Source organism: Triticum aestivum, chromosome 1D, assembly GCF_018294505.1.
Source record: "Triticum aestivum cultivar Chinese Spring chromosome 1D, IWGSC CS RefSeq v2.1, whole genome shotgun sequence".
Classification (NCBI taxonomy): Eukaryota; Viridiplantae; Streptophyta; class Magnoliopsida; order Poales; family Poaceae; genus Triticum; species Triticum aestivum.
In genome coordinates this window covers 307,624,150-307,644,450 of record NC_057796.1, presented here as the reverse complement: position 1 = coordinate 307,644,450, position 20,301 = coordinate 307,624,150, and positions in this window count along the sequence as shown.

Here is a 20,301-nt window from a genome sequence, read left to right as displayed (position 1 = left end):
ACTAGGAAAACCAAAAACAAAATCAAAGAAAACAATAAAACTCAATGCAAAGCTTAATCACAAGTGTAATAAGCTACTACTAAGTTTTCTTCCACTAATAAACTTTTAACAGAACAAAAATAAAGTCTTTAGTAAATAAAAGAAAGAAAAAACCTACAAAATTTTATGCAAAAAGAATCACATTGAAACCATTTATAAAACTCCTATTATGCTAAAAGCAAGTTTTCTAGCAAAATAAAAGAGTTATAATACTAAAATATTTTTTTACTACAGATAAAATTGCTACTGAAAACTAACAGAAACAAAAGTAAATATGTCAAAAAGAACAAAATAAAACAATTAAAATAAATTAAAGTTAAAGAAAATAACGCAAAACCTATAAAGCACTAAAACAGTACTGTTTTCGTGAAAATGTAATTTTAAATAATCCTAAAATCCACCGATTAATTACTATAAATAAACAATATCACAAAGAACCAGTAGCGAAAAGAATCACTAATAAAATAATATTCCTAGCTCAAGTTATAGCCAATCTAGCGATTTGAACAAATTTCAGGTAAATCCAAATTCAAATAATCTAGTCAAACTTGATATCTACAGAAACTTCATAAATATTTTGATCTAACGCAAAAGGAACCAAACTAAAATACTAAAAATGCTAGGAGATATGAATTTTCTAAGATTGAAACTATTCCGTTTTTAAAAACAGAAACGAAAATAAAATAAAATAAAAACAGATCGGGCTATGCTACGTGGCATATTGCTATTGGGCTAGTAGGTGTGCAATCCGTAACTAAATGGCGCTCGACCGATATTTAACAGGAACACGCACGTGCGTGTGTAAATAAAAGAATCGGTCGGGCTGGTTCCTTCGATAATCTAATCTAGGTCGTAGAACTACGTTCTAGTGGACGGAGACGGTGGCGGCTTACAACGAGGGTGTCAACGGCGAGGGCGGCTCAGGCGCGATCGCCGGTGTGGCTCCGGTGGTCGGGGTGGCGGAGGTGGCGGCGGTTGGAAGTGGTGGAGCAAGGTGGGGTCGGGGTGGGGTCGGTGGCGCTCGGAGACAATGGAACGGCCGGAGCGTCTACGTGCAGAGCCCGGCGCTCTGCTGCTCCAGTGGCGGATGGCGATACTCGAGGCAGCAGCTCTGGTGCGACCTAGTTGACAAAAGGAGGCCAAATAGCTACGCAAGGGTTAGGGGGTCCGACTGACGAGGTTTGGAGGCAGGGGAGTGCTCACCGGCAGCGAGAACGAAGGTGAACGGCGGCGGCTGTGATGAGATTGGAGCGGCGAGGGCACGTTCTGTGGGGGTTTTGGCGAGGGGGTTTAGGCGGGGGTCCTGGCTAGCTTTATAAAGGACACAATGCTTGGGCGAGGGGAAAGCACGGAGCGCGATCCCGAGAAGATCGGGACGGCGGCGCACTCTGGTGTGTGTGGGAGAGGGCGCGGCTGTTGCCGGAGGAAGATGAGGGGAGCCCCACCTGTCGGTGGCAGCGGGGGAAGGGCGCGGGTGCGGGCGACCGAGCCATAGTGGGTTCGACGGGGGCAGTGTGTGGCCTAGGCCATTCGGCAGCTGGGCCGGCTCGGCTGCTGGGCCGGCTGGCTAGCGCCGGCCTGGCTAAGGTTTTCTTTTGAAAATTTGACAGAAAATAAAAACAAAGAAATAAATAAAAGTAAAATAATTTTATATAGACAATATATATATATATCAAAAAGATCAAAAAGTAAATCCTAAATGGTGAACTATTTTTCAGAGGCAAGACACAAACTTTATGAAAATCATTTTGTTGAAAGTTCCAAATAAAACCAAATTTGAATTCAAATACTTTTGGCATTATTTTCTTCTGGCTTTTGGGGTGTCATGTTACCCCCTCTCATAATCTTTGATCAAAGTATTTGTGAGGAATTTTTGAAATGGAATTTCAGATGCCAATTTGAATTGAACTCAATATTCAAAAATGAAACCAAAGTGCCTCTAAAAATTTCAAATGTCACCACAATTCAAACACAATGCAATAGATGCTTAGCTATAATTGTAAGACTTTCCAAATTGAAAATTTGGGATGTTACACCTACGGGTCCACAGCTAGTAGCTAGATGGCTTCTTATCTCTCTTTGATCTTCAATACAATGTTCTCCTTGATGTTCTTGGAGATCTATTCGATGTAATCTTCTTTTGCGGTGTGTTTGTTGGGATCCGATGAATTGTGGGTTTATGATCAGATTATTCATGAATATTATTTGAGTCTTCTCTAAATTCTTTTATGCATGATTACTATAGCTTTCAATTTCTCTCCGATCTATCCATTTGGTTTGGCCAACTAGATTGATTTATCTTGCAATGGGAGAGGTGCTTTGTAATGGGTTCAATCTTGCGGTGCTCTATATCCCAGTGACAAAGTAGGGGACAAGACACATATTTGCATTGTTGCCATTAAGGGGAAAACGACGGGGTTTATTCATATTGGTTGGATTTACTTTGTGTACATCATGTCATCTTGCTTAAGGCGTTAATCTGTTTCTTTATGAACTTAATACTCCAGATGCATGCTGGATAGCGGTCGATGGGTGGAGTAATAGTAGTAGATGCAGGCAGGAGTCGGTCTACTTGTCTCGAACGTGAAGCCTATATAGATGATCATTGCCTTGAATATCGTCATAACTATACGCTTTTCTATGAATTGCCCAACAGTAATTTGTTTACCCATTGTGTGCTTTTGTTCGAGAGAGAAGCCTCTTGTGAAAACTATGCCCCTGGGTCTACCTTTATCATATATTAAATCCAAAAATACCTTGCTGCAATTTATTTACTATTATTTTATTTTGTTTTTTATTTTATCTATCTATCACTATGAGCTTTGATCCTTGCAAATAACCGCCGAGGGGGTTGATAACCCCCTTGACCGCGTTGGGTGCAAGTATTTGCTCTTTTGTGTGTAGGTGCTATTAACAAGTTTTAGCGTGGTTCTTCTACTGGATTGATAACCTTGGTTCTTAACTGAGGGAAATACTTATCGCTAATGTAGTACATCATCCTCTCCTCTTTGAGGACATTCTAATTCAGCTCACAAGTAGCAGGAAGAATTTCTGGCGCCATTACCATGGAGACATCACCAAAACCTACCAAGTACCTTTGCATAAACTATCATCTACTTGTTCTTACTTTCATTTGCCATTTGCCTCTCGTTTTCATCTCCCCCACTTCTAAAACAATTTTACAAAAAAACACAAAAATATTTTCATTTGCTTGTTTGCTTGCTTCACCGTTATGGCTAGTTCTTCTCTTGTTACGTGTACCCCTAAAACTGAGGTTCTCAATTCTAAACAAAGGGGGGGAGAGAATTTAAAAGATGCTTGGTATAGAATTTGCAATGCTCAAAATACATCAACTCGTAAGCAATCTACTACCATTCTTCTTTGCAATTTTTATGTGGGTGTAACTACTTGGTATGGATTTGTGCTAGATACTATTACTGGAGGGAATTTCTTGAGTAGTCACCTATGGTTGCTTCCAATGCTATGGGAAATTTAGTGGGATCACCACCTATCACTATTAATGAAACAGTCTTGACTTTGGAGCATCTTATGCAAAGGTTAGAAGCTATTTAAAATAAAATGCCTACCATAGAGCATTTTGAAAATCTAGATCAAAATATCCATAATCATATTACTCAATATGGATCAAGGGTAGGAATTGCTTTGAAGATGCTAAAAGAGAAAGAACCGGTAATCAATGAATGGATGGAACAAAGTCCCGGTAGAATTGATAAACTGGAAGAAGTTATTAATAATTTGGGTTCCGCTTTTTCTTCCGTTTAAACTATTGAAAGAGCTCCTCCTAGTAAGAATTGCAAGTTTATGTATGTTCCTAGGAACAAGGGTGCCACTTCTAGTAATGGGAGTTAAGATCTTAAAATGATTAGTGTTCACTCCGGTTTCATTGATTTTATAAAAGGAACCCATCTATGAGAATAAAATCTTTAGTTTTGTTCCTAGGAGTTTGATCATGAAAAGTATTCATGCTAAGCCTCCTAGGAAGGGTGGTTGTGTAATTGAGGAATTGGAAACTAAGTATGACAACACTTAAAACTATGCATTACACCTAGCTAGGGGCGTAAAACAATATCGCTTGTTGGGAGACAACCCAATAGCTATCTTTATTTTTCCCTTTTCTTTTTTATTTTTGAGTGTGCACACAATTATGCTATGGTTATCAGTGTGTTTTTGTGTTTTAATCAGTGTTTGTTCCAAGTAAAGCCTTTGGGGTGATTTGGTTGTTAGTTGATTTGATTCTGTGAAAAAACAAAAAACTTTTGCGCCCAGTAGCAGAATTGTTTAAATTCACTGCAGCGAGATAAAATTCTGAATTTTTTACACGTGATTGATGTACAAATAGCCCACGTTGTCCTAACTTTTGATAATATTTGGAGTTACATAAGTATTGTGTATGTTTAAATCATTACATACTTTTCTAACTCCGACCCGTGAAACCTACTGGCCCGACGTCCAAAGGTCTAAACCGGGGTAGGTTTGTAGCTTCATCCAGACGTCACGCAACCGCCTCCGAAAAACATTCATACACAATGGCCGCCTAAGCACACATGCGCGCGGCCGAAATCGCTCCCGCCCACTATTTGGGACACCTGGGATTACCATCCTACCCCCGACCCGCAGTAGGTCCGAAATTTTAAGAGGGGGAAAAGTTTGTACTTTCCCCAAATTTCAAACAAGCGCATCCCATCTGTTCAAAAAAGCCAAAAACAAGCGCGTCCCAAACCAAAACATGGTTCTCCCTTAGCTCTCCCCACCCCCCCCCCCCGTCCGATTCCCCATTCGTACTCCGTGGGCGCCAAAACTACCTCTCCACCAGTCGTGAAACCCCGGCGTCCTCCGTCCGCCACCCCATCCCACCCATCAACCGCCGCCCTCCTCCATCATGCTAGAGCCGATACCCCGATGATGTCGTCCACCGCAACCTCAACCGCAACGCCCTCCACGGCTAGTAGTTGAAGCCGAGGACGAGCTATCCGTACCCGAGCCAGTTCAACCACGCCGTCCTGCGCCTCACTGCTGCTGCTCCAACTTCGCCACCATCCACCGCACCGGAGCTGTTCCTACTATGCCGTCCTTCGCCGCCTCGGATCTGCTTCCCCTCCACCGACATACGGCCACGGCAACACAGTCAACAATTTAACCATGGGTTCGTCCAAGGCTGCACCCTCCTCCAAAATATAGGTTCCCCCGGCAAAAAGAAGAAAATCGCCGCGACATATGGAGGACACAACACCGGCAACCGGAAATGGTACTCCTCTTCCCTTATTCGTGCAAATCTTACGTGTCTGCTTGCACGGTATTCATCCCACAGAAGACACTAGTTGACCGCTTCTTCTTGATACTAGATGTTCCTAGTAACTCACGACGCACAAGGTTTCTCCTCATATACTATTTCACCTTAGCTAGAGGTCCGTCGCCCCCTGGATTTCAATTCCTGGCCAGTTGATTCCCAATTAACGGAAGCATTCCCCAGCGTAACAGGCGCTAGTCCGCCTATTACGCCGGGGAAGCAGCGCCTCGGTGTTTATCTTAGGGGCGTGTGGGGCCTAGATCTACTGGCGCCCGATCTGGAGGTCGGCCGGGATTAATGGGATGGCTTGGGGGCGCTGCCAAGCACGGCGGTGGTGTGAGGTCGAGGGGAGGGCGGGGCGGTGGAGGCAGGGGTCTGGGCTGGTGGTCGCTGGCGGTTCGAGAAAGATCGTCAACAGTGACTGGCGGGAGGTAGACGAAGGCCATCTACCCGTTCCTTATAGATCGGACGGTTCATAAAAAATTGACTGACCTATTTATTTTCAGTCGACTGTTATTTTGATAGGACCACATGTGGTGGTGTGCTGGAGGAGTACCTGCATTTCCCAGCCATCCCTGTGGTCATATATTACAAAATCATATGGAGTAGAATCTAATTTTGCTTGCCATGCAATGTTGTAGAGCTATCATATGTCTCCTGTCATTTATTTTTCAGCCACCTGCTATCTTCTACTTTTACAGTGCACTAGTTCTGCACACACTTCACCCATACTCTCACTATTGTGTTTATATGCAAGGGTATTTCAGACTCTGTGGCCTTGACAGAAGCAGAAAATAAAAGAGAGAAGTCGCTCCAGCTTCGTACGCGGTTAGGCCAGACACGTTTCAACCTTATAAAGGGTGCAGTGTCAGCAGATGGAGACGATAAACGTAGCTCTGGAGTTGATGACCTCGCTCGCCATGAACCACCATCCCAGGTGCTTGCTTTAACTTCACGGTGTCATATGTGGTTGCATGTTGCATATGGTGTCTAGCTTGTATTCGAAAGGCCGAAGTCGGTCTTTATTAAGATAAGGAAAGATATATTTTACATGAACCACCATCCCAGGAGCACCAGAAGACAAATAGCTAGTCAGGGCACTAGCCGAGCCAATGACAAGCCCAACACAGACAGGCATCACCTGGAAGCCAACTAAAAAGCCACGATAGTGGCGAAGCAGCCCGCCTCCCACCAAGCTCTCAGGTCCTCGATGATCATGCTCACCACTCCAGCCGGATGTCTAGCTTGTATTGCTTCCAATTTGGTTAAATTGCATCTGCTTAGCTTACACATTATACCTTTGAATATGACATGCCTTCTTGTCTTTAGTACATACTAGTACATGTGTCTATTAACCATGTTATTACATCAAACTAATGTTCTTGTGTATCCCTCATCAATCACTTATGATGAGACAGTCACCCCAGTGGGTTACTTTGAGAAAAGATCCTCTTTTGAAGAATGCAGTGTCAGCCTCCCCACATGATTCTCAGGAAACGACAAGGCTAGATGAAGATAGTGAACGTAGCTCTGTAGTTGATGACTACATTTCCCCTACACCAGCATCGCAGGTGCTTTCTCTAACTTGGCAGCGTGATATGTGGTTGCATGTTGCATATGGTGTCTAGACTATAATTCTTCCAATCTGGTTAAATTGCATGTGCTATTCTACTTAGTTTATACATTATACCTATTAATGTGGCATGCCTTCCTGTTTTTAGTACATAGTACATCTGTCTATTAAGCATGTCCTTACATAAAACTATTGTTTTTTTGTATCCCGCATGAATCAATACGACGAGACACCTTTAGTATATGCAGTGTGATATTAGTTGCATCTTTCATATGATTTATAGCATGCGCTGCTTCTAATTTGTTGAAACACTGTTTATGATGGGACGCTTTTAACTTGGCAGAGTCATATTGGTTGCATCTTTCATGTGGTGTCTAGCTTGCATTGCTTCTTATTTGTTGAAATGGCTTCTGCTTAGTTTACACAAACAGTTGTGAATATGCCATGTCATCCTGTTTTTCGTACATATTCCATCCTGGTATCATGTGTTTGCCTTACATCAAAGTAGTGATTGTCAGTACCATGCACGACTGAGTTCTGAAGAGTGAATTTTATTACTTTTTCTTGTCGGTTTTACTTGACAATTCAAAATCAATAAAGCGGGAGGAAAGTAGCAAGGCAACGGATATAGGTGCTCCTTCCAAATGGAGGGCCTCTATAGATTCTACTCCTCACCCCCCCCCCCCCAAGAAGATTTTCAAGACAACACATGAATAGACACTCAACGTAGCTGTGTTGATGATGAGCACGTCTCCCCTAGTGCAACATCACAGGTGCTCCCTCTAACTTGGCACTGTTATATGTGGTTGCATCTTATGTATGATGTCTAGCTTGTATTGCTTCCAATTTTGTTGAATTCCATCTGCTTACTTTACACATTATACTTGTGAATAAGACACGTGTTCCTGTTTCTAGAACATACAATATCTGTCTATCACAGCATGTTCTTACATCAAAGTATTACTATTGTGTAACCTGCAACAATCACTTATCATAAGACACATTTGACTTGGGAGAGTGATATAGGTTACATCTTGCATCCTTTTCTAGCTTGTACTACTTCTAATTTGTTGAAATGGCACTTATGACGAGACAGTTTTAACTTGGTAGAGTGATATTCGTTGCATCTTTCATATGGTGTCTAGATTTCATTGCTTCTAATTTGTTGAAATACCTTCTCCTTAGTTTACACATCATAAGCTGTGAATATGCAATGGCACTAATGATGAGAGACCTTTAACTTGGTAGTGTGATGTTGTTTGCATCTTGCATATGATTTATTTCTTGTACTGCTTCACATTTATTTAAACGCCATTTATGACGAGACACTGTTAACTTGGCAGAGCGATATTTGTAGCATCTTTAATATGGTGTCTACCTTCCATTGCATTGCTTCTAATTTAGTGAAATGTCTTCTCCTTAGTTTACACATCATAGTTCTGGTTATCTCATGCCGTCTTGTTTTTCGTACATATTACATCCTCCTATCATGTGGTTGCCTAACATCAAAGTTCAGTTCGTCTGTATCACGCATCAATTTGTTCTGAAGAACTAAATTGTTATTCATTTTTCTTGTCGGCTTGACTTAACATGGCACAGAGAAAGAGGAAGGAACACAGAATGACAGGGAAAGGGAAGCGGAAGAATCCTGCAGATTCTGCTGGTACTGATGGTGCAATAGAAGGTCAAAGTCCAGCGGCAAATTATACAAACGGGGTATCCCGTGCTACACAAGCTGCAGAACAAGCCAAACAGAAACCAATAACTGCCACCAAACAAGCAGAGACAACCCTAGTTCTTGCAACACCTTCCACAGTACCACCAGCGGCACGAGTTACTCATTGGTCAACTCAGCTAGCAGCATGTTCCCAAGCTCCCTTGCCACCTGACACTACTTCTGAAGCACTCTTGACACAAGACGAGTTGGCAAGATCAGATGAACTTTGTGAGCTTCAACAACAAGAAGGTAGTTGCTGGAGTCAAGTTACAGTTGCATGCTTCTTTATATGTACTCTCACAGTTTGATGTACACTAACACTTCCTATGTTCGTTGTTGGACTAGCACCTAGGCGCAAGAGAAAACAAACATCAGGGATAATGCTCGATAGGTTAACTAAATCTAGAGGAGGAAGAATGGAGATCGGTTTTGAGGCAGGTTTAAAAAGGCCAAGTGATGCTACAGAGTCAGCCAAGTTAGTATCAGAGGCAGCGGTTGCCGTTAGGTGTCATGTACGTATCCTCCCAACATGGATTCAGTACAGGAATGACAAAGACGAAACCCAGTTCAACACCTTCCTCAACCATTTGTCTGTAAGTATGGTTATGTATGGTAACTAGTAATATCGTCTTGCTCTGTCCCATACTTTCTAGGTTGCTGATAATGAGACTCCCATAATTTTCAACATATGAGGTTCAAGTTGGATAGCCAAGATGATGCAACCAGACAAGCTTGCACCCATGTTTTCAAGTCTGATCTGCGATAGTATCGGTATAACTTGAGGAAAACTCACTTTGAAGGCAAGGCTAACAGTGAACTTGCCCAAACATCTCCAGTGGAAAATATATCGGATGAAGACTGGAGAGGCCTTGTTAAACACTGGTCTGATCCAAAGTATCAGGTACATTATATATATGTGATCAGATCACATGTTGAAGTCCTATTTACGCATGTGCCTCACAAATCTATCTTCTTCTAGGTGAACTGTTCAAAGAACAAGGCCAACCGTACGAAAGTGAAATTCCAACAGACGACAGGATCTCGTAGCTATATTGCACACTACGAGGCTCTTGTAATTAGCTGTTGTTTCACTCTTCTCGCTCTACCATATTATCAAATCTATATTGACTTGTTCCAAATGCAGAGGAAAGCCCGCAAGGAACAAAAAGTACCTGAACCAAATGCTGTGGAAATCTTCAAGGACTGTCACACCAGCAAGACTAAGGGCATGACTACACTAGTCAAAGCCGTTGTTGTAAGTCCTTAATCCTCATGCCTTTTAACTACTACTTACTCTGACTTATGCCTTGAATTGCATGGTTTGCAACCAATGTCTATTACTCTTTTCAATTTTATACACAATTTTCTTAGCGTATCATTGCACCTTAGAAGGTTTAAAAGAGAGGAGTGATGTTCCTTTGATCTTGATCTGTAATCTAGTTCAGTACTGGACTTGCCCACACAATGTTACAATTGCATGTTTGTCTGTTCTCAGTTGTTTTGTGATATGAATGTTGTCATACTATGCTTGCCGTATTATAAACTTTGTCTTTTTATCCTTAGCTGTCAATACAATGTGAAGAAATAGACAATACATTAGCCATGGTACATGGTCAGATGTTTGGAACCTGGTTTTATTATGTACTTTGCAGTAAAATGCAACTAATATTTTACATGGGTTCACCAGAATAAGTTCTGTATATAGACCAAAGCTATTTTGTTTGCTTTTGCTGCCTCCTTAATATCTTCTGTTCTGGTACTACTAATGTAAAAACTCAACTTTTCAGCAAGCTATGGAAAAAATGGTGGAACCGCCACCTTCTGAAGGTGGCGAGGCAACTATAACCGCAATGTCAGCGCTTGCTGCAGTGGGTCAGTACCTGTCCACTAATAGTGCCAAAAGCACGTTCCTGCGTAATACTGGGTTGGTTGTTAAGGCAATCTCGTCCAAACTACCTCATGATCAAGATATGCAAGCTCAAGACAATGTTATATCTGTGCTCCAGACACAAGTCCATTCCCTAACAGAGACCCTTTGTGAAACAAGGACAAACAGTGTTCGATGTCGTCAAGATATGCATGGTTTTGAAACCAGACTATCAAACATTTGCTATGTTGTCCAGGAGCCTAGGAGAAATGAAGGCGAAGGTTATGGTGCTCCATCAAACAATACAACATGAAAACATAACAGTCAGGTCAAATGAACTGAGCTTCTGAACTTCTGGTCGTGCATTTATCTGCGAGACTGTCAACTTTTATGCCAACCTTCCTTTTGTTTTATAGTTGTAATTTGTTTTATTGCGATACAAAATTTGTTCTTAACGTGCAGCACCAGCTGAAGAAAATAGCAAGCCATTTTTGTATAGTGTAGGGTGTTCCCTATATTTGCACTGGTGGCGATCTTTGATGCCCAGTGGATGTAATCTGTGCAATCGCCTTAATAGCCTAGCGTTAGTTTCGGGCTTATTTATTTCCTAGTCTTCTTTTTCCCTGGTTTGCTAGTGGCCGCAACAAGCATGGGCCATATACGGACCGTGGTAACCTTGACCCTGCTACAGGCCGTAGGATCCATGGGCCTCCTACGGGCCGTTGATAAATGGGCCTCCAACAGGGCCGTATAATCGGTGGGCCTCGGGCCGTCGGATAAATGGGCCTACATGGGCCGTAGAAGGGCGTAATTGGTATCGGCCCAGCACGGTAACGGGCCGTTAACAGGTCGGAGGACAGCAAAGGCTTAATTCTGTCACAGGCATAACGGGTCGTTAATGGGCCAGAATATGGGACGGGCTGGAAACGGCGCAGCGGGTTAACAGGCCACAAACGGGCCGACTCTTGCCACGGGCCGAATTTGGCCCATTAGGGGAATAGGCCAATAACGGGCCGGAAGTAATCGAGGACCGGAAAGAAGCCCAAGAACGTATGGGCTGTCAGTAGGCCGAAAGCTAACAAGGGCTGGAAATGGCCCATGTGAATCATGGGCCGTTAATGGGTACAAAGAAATTTACTGTTCATTATGGGCTAGAGTCACCGTGGGCCTCTAAAGGGCCTAAAGATACGAAAGGCCTCATATGGGCCGAAAGACATCATGGGCCATACATGGGCCGAAAGGGAAATGGGCTGGTGTTATATTCCACGGCCCGCATGACGTTGTTGGGCCGATTTCGGGTAGGCCCTAACAGGCTGTGAGTTACCGGGCAGTAAAATCGAATATTTGCGAAGAGACCGTTAACGGGCTTTTCATGGGCCAGCCCGCTAACTTTTGACCAAGTCAAACGGGCCGGCCTTTGTAAGCTAAATGGGCCAGTGGTGGGCCGTCACACGTGTCGACATATCATAGGCGCCTATCTGATCCACTGACGAGCTGACACGTGTTTCCTCCAGCCAATCCGAATTTTACACATGGAAAATTCCCATTGGTGCGGGCTGTTAATGGGTTATCGGATCGAAAACCGGACCCGATAGCTTAACAGCGACCCGTTACGGTGGATGCCGCGTGTCGGTCACCCTTGACGAAACACTTCTGTGACGCACGATTTATCGTCATGGAAGTGGACACTTCCGTGATGATAATTTTGGTAATGTCATGGAACACTTCTGCGACAACACAGGTATGACTATCTTGATTCTGTCATAAAATCGTCATGGATGTACATGCATGACAAAAAATGTGACCTATTGTGACAAACATGTATCATCACGGAAGTGTATTTTTTTGTAGTCTTGGTCTTCCCATGATGAGAGGGTTGTTGGTGATGACGACGCCTTTGATTTCACCCTCCCGGAGGGAAATATCCCCGGCGGAATCGCTCTGCCGGAGAGCAAACGTGCTCCTGCCCAGGTTCTGCCTCGAGACGGTGACGCTTCGTCTCAAAATCCTCTCTTTATTTTTTCTAGGGAAAATGGGCTATATACTAGAAGATGGGCACCGGAGGCTGGCCAGGGGTCCCACGAGCCACCAGGGCACGCCCAGGGGGTGGGCGCGCCTTGGTGCCTCGTGGGCACCTGGGTGGCCCCCTGTGGTATTTCATTTCACCAATATTTTTATTTATCCCAAAACAATTCTCCGTGAAATTTCAACTCATTTGGAGATGTGCAGAATGTGGTATCTCTGACATGGCTTTTTTAGGTCCAGAATCCCAGCTGTCGACAATCTTCCTATTTATGTAAATCTTGCAAATTAAGAGAGAAAATGCATTAGAATTGCTCCACAAAGTGTTATATTGATCAAAAACCTTATAAATAACAGTAGGAAAACATGATGCAAAATGGACATATTTGTGACGACCCTAACCCTAGGAAAGGGGATCGGCCGCACAGGAGGGAGACTCGGGATGAGTAGAGGAGCAAGGGAGAGAGGTAGACGAAGTAGGTGAGAATGATTTCAGAGATATCTCATTTCATGTCTCTCTATTCAGCCCGATAGGGTTAAGTACAACACGCTAGCTCCTAGGCCACATGAGGCCCAACACAACCCAGGCCTATGGCCCACTTGCTCTCTCCTACTACTGGTCCACCGATACCTCTGTATCAAGTGTGACAATTTTCCCCACTTGAGCGGTAGCGTCTTCTTCCTCCCAGCACGGCGCCATGGGATAGCGATGGCGAAGAACGCTGTAATCTTCCCAGGTGGCGGACTCCGGGGATAATGAGGCCATTGGATGCGGACTTGGACAACAGTGTTGCTGCCTTTCTTGACCATGCGGCGGTCAAGGATGACGATCGGCTAGAGCAGAGCGCCGGTGAGGTCTGGCATGCGAGGAATCTCGGAGAACACCGGCGAGTAGTTAGGTGTATATGGCTTGAGCTGGGAGACGTGGAAGACCGGGTGAATGTGACTGTCCTCTGGCAGCTTGAGCTTGTATGTTGTGGCACGGATGCATCGCACGATGTCGAACGGGCCGAAGAACTTGTACGCGAGCTTGGGGCAGAGGCGGTTGGCCACCATCAACTGCACGTATGGCTGAAGCTTCAGTAGGACCTGCTCGCTCACCATAAATGTGTGCTCTGTTCTTTTCTTATTGTCCTTTTGCTTGAACCTGTTTTGTGCACGAGCGAGTTGAGCATGCAGTCTGTTGTTGTGGGTTGCCCAATCCAGATCATCTCCCGCTTCTGCTGGTAGCTTGGCTGCAATGGAGGGTAGCGCTCCTAGATTTGGTTCGTGGCCATAGGGAGCTTGGAACGGTGATGTGTCTAGCGAAGAATGATGAGTGGTGTTATACCAGAATTCCGCCGTCGGCAGCCACTTGCGCCATTGCTTGGGTGTGTTGTGGACTGCACATCACAAGTACATCTCCAAGCATTGGTTGACGCGCTCGCTTTGACCATCTGTTTGTGGGTGATACATCGTCGAGTAGCTGAGCTTGGTGCCGGTTGCATCCAGCAGTGCATGCCACATGTTGCTGGTGAAGATAGGATCGTGATCAGAAATGATCGAATGAGGTATGCCGTGTAGCTTGATCACGGTGTCCCAGAAGGCGCGAGCGATGGTGGCCGCTGTGAAGGGGTGACGAAGCGGCACGAAGTGCGCATACTTGGTGAAGCGGTCGACGAGGACCATGATGACTTGGTAGCCCTCCGACGCCGACAGGCCTTCCACAGAATCCATCGTGAGATCGTGCCAGGGCTCCTTGGGCACAGGTAGCGGCTGCAGCAAGCCAGGGGTCTTCAGGTTCTCGTGCTTCGCATCCTGACACACGTCACACTGGTAGACGAAGTTGTCCACGACTTGTTTGAGGCCGCGCCAGGCAAAGTGCTTCTTCACTCTTTGGTAGGTGGCAATGACTGCAGAATGGCCACCCATAGCGCTGGCGTGGAGTGCGCTGTTCAGCTTGGTTTGGAGGGCGGTGTTTGCTCCGATCCATAGCTTGTCGTGGAAGCGAATGACTCCTTGACGGAGCTCATAGCCCGGCTCGTCAGGACTGCAGATGGCGAGCCGTTGAAGCAGGTCTTGACCATCGGCGTCGATCTTGTAGGAATTGGCCACCTCTTGTAGCCATTGCGGTTGGCAGGTCGACAGAGCATCGAGGGAGAGTAGGTGCCCAACGCGGGAGAGCGCGTCTGCTGCACCGTTGTTGATGCCGCGGTGGTACTTGAATGAGAATTGCAGTCCCACCAACTTGGACATGGCCTTGCGTTGAAGCTCCATGTCCAATGGCTGTTCGCCGAGGCCGCACAAGCTCTTGTGGTCCGTGACGATGACGAAGGGAGCACGCTAGAGGTAGGCGTGCCACTTGTCGATTGCCATGATCATGGCGAGGAACTCCTTCTCGTAGATGGAGAGCCGCTAGTTGTGAACCCCCAATGCCTTGCTAAGGTACGCGACCGAATGGCTTTCTTGAACCAATACTGCTCCGACTCCTGTGTCGCACGCATCTGTCTTGATAGTGAAGGGGCGAGAGCAATATGGCAGGGCCAGCACCAGCGTGTTTGCCATGGCTTTCTTGATCAAGTCAAAGCCATCTTGAGCTTGCGCGGACCAGATGAAGCCCTTCTTGGTGAGGTGCTGGGTGAGGGGCTTGGCAATGATGCCGTAGCAAGGGACGAATTTCCGATAATACCCGGTGAGGCCGAGAAAGCCACACAGCTCGGTGGCGTTGGTAGGAGTTGGCCAGTCGCGCATTGCACTGGTTTTGCTTTCATCCGTCGCCACGCCTTCCCGAATACTCGATGCGAGGTTGGGCGAAGGAACACTTGGACTCCTTGGCGTACAGTTGATTCTTGCGCGGAATGGCGAACACCGTGTGGAGATGCTCGGCGTGTTCCTGCAATGACTCACTGAAGACCAAGATGTCATCTATAAACGAAATGACGAACTTACGATTTTCATCCTTGAAGATATAGTTCATCACACATTGGAACGTTAGTGGTCTGTTGGCGACTCCAAAAGGCATGATGCCGAACTAGAAATGCCCATGGTGGGTTTTGAAAGCCGTTTTCTCCTCGTCACCTTCACACATATGAATATGATGGTAACCGGCATAGAGATCGATATTGGAGAAGAATGCTGCTCCGACAAGTTCATTGAGGAGTTCGTCGATGACTGGAATGGGGAATTTGTTCTTGATGGTGACTGTGTTCAAGCATCTGTAATTGAAGCATAATCGCCATGTTCCATCCTTCTTCTTCACGAGCAGGATGGGGGCTGCAAACGGGCTCATGCTATGGGTGATCAACCCAGTGTGCAAGATCTCCGCAACTTGGCGCTCAATTTCGTCTTTCTGTAACGGAGAGTAGCGGTAAGGGTGACAGTTGACCGGTGTTGTTCCTGGCTCGAGTGTGATTGCGTGATCATACTGCCGGTGTGGGGGTAGCTCTGTAGGCTCAGCAAAACATCACGAAAATCTGTCAGCACACATTGAATGACAGGAAGAAATGGTTCTTCTGCCAGGTGTGGCGATTGGGTCTAAATTTCTAGCAGTGCAGCGCCCCAAATCTCTTTTGCTTCTTCCATCTGCCAGAGGGACGCAGCATCCAGTGCAGCGATTGTTGGTTGTTCGTCCAAACGGACACCTGTCAAGTGTATCGCGACGCCCTCTCGGTCGAATTGCATCGTCTTCTTTTGCCAAAATCGCAGTACATTGGGCTGTGCTGGGCAAGCCAATCCACTCCCAGTACAACGTCATACACCCCCAAGTCGAGTACGCGCATATCTGTGCAGAACTCCTGTTCTTGTTGTTGGGGAACGCAATAATTTCAAAAAAATCTACAATCACGCAAGATCTATCTAGGAGAAGCATAGCAACGAGCGGGGAGAGTGTGTCCACGTACCCTCGTAGACCGAAAGCGGAAGCGTTTATCAACGCGGTTGATGTAGTCGTGCGTCTTCACGATCCGACCGATCCTAGCACCGAACGTACGGCACCTCCGTGTTCAGCACACGTTCAGCTTGATGACGTCCCTCGTACTCTTGATCCAGGTGAGGCCAAGGGAGAGTTTCGTCAGTACGACGGCGTGGCGATGGTGATGATGAAGTTACCGTCACAGGGCTTCACCTCAACACTACGACGATATGACCAAGGTGTGTAACTCTGGAGGGGGGCACAGCACACGGCTAAAAGATCAACTTGTGTGTTCTAGGGTGCCCCCCTCCCCACGTATATAAAGGAGGGGGGAGGAGGCCGGCCAAGGGGGAGGCGCGCCATGGGGGGGAGTCCTACTAGGACTCCAAACCTAGTTGGATTCGGCCCCTCCCTTTCCTATTCCAAGAGGGAGAAGGGGGAAGGAGGAGGAGGAGAGAAGGGACGAGGGAGGAGGGGGGCGTCGTCCCCTTCCCTTGTCCAATTCGGACTGGGGCAAGGGGGCGTGCGCCACCTCCTGGCCGGCCCTCTCTCTTCTCCACTAAGGCCCATGAGGCCCAATAGCTTCCCGGGGGGGGGGGTCCGGTAACCCCCGGTACTCCGAAACTTATCCGAAACGACCCGAACCATTCTGGTGTCCGAATGTAACCTTCCAATATATGAATCTTTATGTCTCGACCATTTCGAGACTCCTAGTCATGTCCGTGATCTCATTCGGGACTCCGAACAAACTTCGGTCATCAAAACATATAACTCATAATACAAATCGTCATCGAACGTTAAGCGTGCGGACCCTACGGGTTCGAGAACTATGTAGACATGACCGAGACACATCTCCAGTCAACAACCAATAGCGGAACCTGGATGCTCATATTGGCTCCTACATATTCTACGACGATCTTTATCGGTCAAACCGCATAACAACATACGTTGTTCCCTTTGCCATCGGTATGTTACTTGCCCGAGATTCGATCGTCGGTATCATCATACCTAGTTCAATCTCGTTACCGGCAGGTCTCTTTACTCGTTCCGTAATGCATCATCCCGTAACAAACTCATTAGTCACATTGCTTGGAAGGCTTATAGTGATGTGCGTTACCGAGATGGCCCAGAGATACCTCTCCGACAATCGGAGTGACAAATCCTAATCTCGATCTATGCCAACTCAACAAACACCATCGGAGACACCTGTAGAGCATCTTTATAATCACCCAGTTACGTTGTGATGTTTGATAGCACACTAAGTGTTCCTCCGGTATTCGGGAGTTGCATAATCTCATAGTCATAGGAACATGTATAAGTCATGAAGAAAGCAATAACAATAAACTAAACGATCATAGTGCTAAGCTAACGGATGGGTCTTGTCCATCACATCATTCTCTAATGATGTGATCCCGTTCATCATATTACAACACATGTCTATGGCTAGGAAACTTAACCATCTTTGATTAACGAGCTAGTCAAGTAGAGGCATACTAAGGACACTCTGTTTGTCTACATATTCACACATGTACTAAGTTTCCTGTTAATACAATTCTAGCATGAATAATAAACATTTATCATGATATAAGGATATATAAATAACAACTTTATTATTGCCTCTAGGTCATATTTTCTTCAGTCTCCCACTTGCACTAGAGTCAATAATCTAGATTACATAGTAATGATTCTAACACCCATGGAGTCCTGGTGCTGATCATGTTCTGCTCGTGAGAGAGGCTTAGTCAACGGGTCTACAATATTCAGATATGTATGTATCTTGCAAATCTCTATGTCCCCTTCCCACACTTGATGATGGATGGAATTGAAGCGTCTCTTGATGTGCTTGGTTCTCTTGTGAAATCTGGATTCCTTAACCAAGGCTATTGCTCCAGTATTGTCACATAAGATTTTCATTGGACCCGATGCACTAGGTATGATACCTAGATCGAATATGAACTCCTTCATCCAGACTCCTTCATTTGCTGCTTCCGCGGTAGCTATGTACTCCGCTTCACACGTAGATCCCGCCACGACGCTCTGCTTGGAACTGTACCAACTGACAGTTCCACCGTTCAATATAAATACGTATCCGGTTTGTGACTTAGAGTCATCCGGATCAGTGTCAAAGCTTGCATCGACGTAACCATTTACGACAAGCTCTTTGTCACCTCCATAAACGAGAAACATATCCTTAGTCCTTTTCAGGTATTTCAGGATGTTCTTGACCGCTGTCCAGTGATCCACTCCTGGATTACTTTGGTACCTCCCTACTATACTTATAGCAAGGCACACATCAGGTCTGGTACACAGCATTGCATACATGATAGAACCTATGGCTGAAGCATAGGGAATGACTTTCATTTTCTCTCTATCTTCTGTAGTGGTCGGGCATTGAGTCTCACTCAACTTCACACCTTGTAACACAGGCAAGAACCCTATCTTTGACTGATCCATTTTGAACTTCTTCAAAATCTTATCCAGGTATGTGCTTTGTGAAAGTCCAATTAAGCGTCTTGATCTATCTTTATAGATCTTGATGCCTAATATGTAAGCAGCTTCACCAAGGTCTTTCATAGAAAAACTTTTATTCAAGTATCCCTTTATGCTATCCAGAAATTCTATATCATTTACATATAATATTAGAAATGCTACAGAGCTCCCACCCGCTTTCTTGTAAATACAGGCTTCTCCAAAAGTTTGTATAAAACCATATGCTTTTATCACACTATCAAAACGTTTATTCCAATTCCGAGAGGCTTGCACCAGTCCATAAATGGATTGCTCGAGCTTGCACTCTTTGTTGGCATCCTTTGGATCGATAAAACCTTCTGGTTGGATCATATACAACTCTTCTTCCAGAAATCCATTCAGGAATGCAGTTTTGACATCCATTTGCCAAATTTCATAATCATAAAATGCGGCAATTGCTAACATGATTCAGACAGACTTAAGCATTGCTGCGGGTGAAAAAGTCTCATCGTAGTCAACTCCTTGAACTTGTGGAAAACCTTTCGCCATAAGTCGAGCTTTGTAGACAGTAACATTACCGTCAGTGTTAGTCTTTTTCTTGAAGATCCATTTATTCTCTATGGCTTGCCAATCATCGGGCAAGTCAACCAAAGTCCATACTTTGTTTTCATACATGGATCCCATCTCAGATTTCATGGTTTCAGGCCATTTCGCCGAATCTGGGCTCATCATCGCTTCCTCATAGTTCGTAGGTTCGTCATGGTCAAGTAACATGACCTCCAAAACAGGATTACCGTACCACTCTGGTGCGGATCTTACTCTGGTTGACCTACGAGGTTCGGTAGTAACTTGATCTAAAGTTTCATGATCACTATCATTAGCTTCCTCACTAATTGGTGTAGGAATCACTGGAACTGATTTCTGTGATGAACTACTTTCCAATTCGGGAGCAGGTACAATTACCTCATCAAGTTCTACTTTCCTCCCACTCACTTCTTTCGAGAGAAACTCCTTCTCTAGAAAGGATCCATTCTTAGCAACGAATATCTTGCCTCCGGATCTGTGATAGAATGTGTACCCAACAGTCTCCTTGGGTATCCTATGAAGACACATTTCTCCGATTTGGGTTCGAGCTTATCAGGTTGAGGCTTTTTCACATAAGCATCGCAGCCCCAAACTTTAAGAAACGACAACTTGGGTTTCTTGCCCACAGTTCATAAGGTGTCATCTCAACGGATTTAGATGGTGCCCTATTTAATGTGAATGCAGCCATCTCTAAAGCATAACCCCAAAACGATAGCGGTAAATCGGTAGGAGACATCATAGATCGCACCATATCTAATAAAGTGAGGTTACGACGTTCGGACACACCATTACGCTGTGGTGTTCCAGGTGGCGTGAGTTGCGAAACTATTCC